Consider the following 1,044-nt stretch of genomic DNA (forward strand, 5'->3'; position numbering starts at 1 on the left):
TTCCTTCCATATATTTTCCATTCAGATTTTTCTAAAGTAGTTTTCTCATATTACAATGTCAGAATACCTCAAAAGGAAGCTGCCTTTGCAAACTGGCATCGAGAGAAAATGTTAAATCTTGAGAATATGTACTCTCAAATAACTAACTACCTTTCCTTTACAGATAAGTTTACTTTAAGCAAGATTTTTTCTTCTTCAGTAGAGTAAGTTCAGTCAAAATGGATGTACAGAAACTTGGAGTAAAAAATGGTAAGAAGATATTTTCGAATATAATGAAAAGACAGTTTTATTATCCTTGGTTCATGAGAGCCATAGTAATTTTTTTTCTCAGAGTCTTTTTGTTTCCTGGTCAAGGAAATAAAACGCCAAAAACCAAAACCCAGGTTTTCTGATTAATAAATATTTACTATAAATATTTTAATATTTATTATATGTAACTATATTGCATCTCTGAAAATTAAGAAACTAAAAGATATTTTTATTTCTTTCTTAAATAACCAAAATTGGTTAATTATGGGATTGTGTCTCCTTTGGGCACTGTATGATGTTTCACATTTGGATTCAGGTTGGTGACTCCATCCTCATTGGCTATTCCATATTGATTTTCTCACTGAACTTATTTTTTTAAATGTCAATTGGTGAAACCTGAACTTGGGGAGAGATAATGTTATGGAAGGCATTTTGGTGTGATCACAGAGTGCCACTATGTTTCCACTGAAATTTTCAAATACCTTGAAGAACCCTCGTGAGCTCTGTACAACTCTCTTATATCTTGACACAGCTTAAGAGTCATACATGCATAGAACACATTCTATTTCATCAATCATACCAATGAGACAAAGATCCTCAAGCAATATGACAAAGTACGAAAGGAACTGTATGAATGCCCAGGAAAGCTCATTATCTTCAGCTTTTCTCATTGTTTTAATGATAATAATGATTGTGATAATGGTAAAATTTATGATTATGTTGCTAACAAAAATAACTATCATGTTATGGAAACTAAGATAGGTTCTGGGATTCCTAGGTAGGACGAATGGCTCA

Source organism: Echinops telfairi, unplaced genomic scaffold (genome assembly GCF_000313985.2).
Source record: "Echinops telfairi isolate 266 unplaced genomic scaffold, ASM31398v2 ScPeMD7_23;HRSCAF=83, whole genome shotgun sequence".
In the NCBI taxonomy this organism is placed as follows: domain Eukaryota; kingdom Metazoa; phylum Chordata; class Mammalia; order Afrosoricida; family Tenrecidae; genus Echinops; species Echinops telfairi.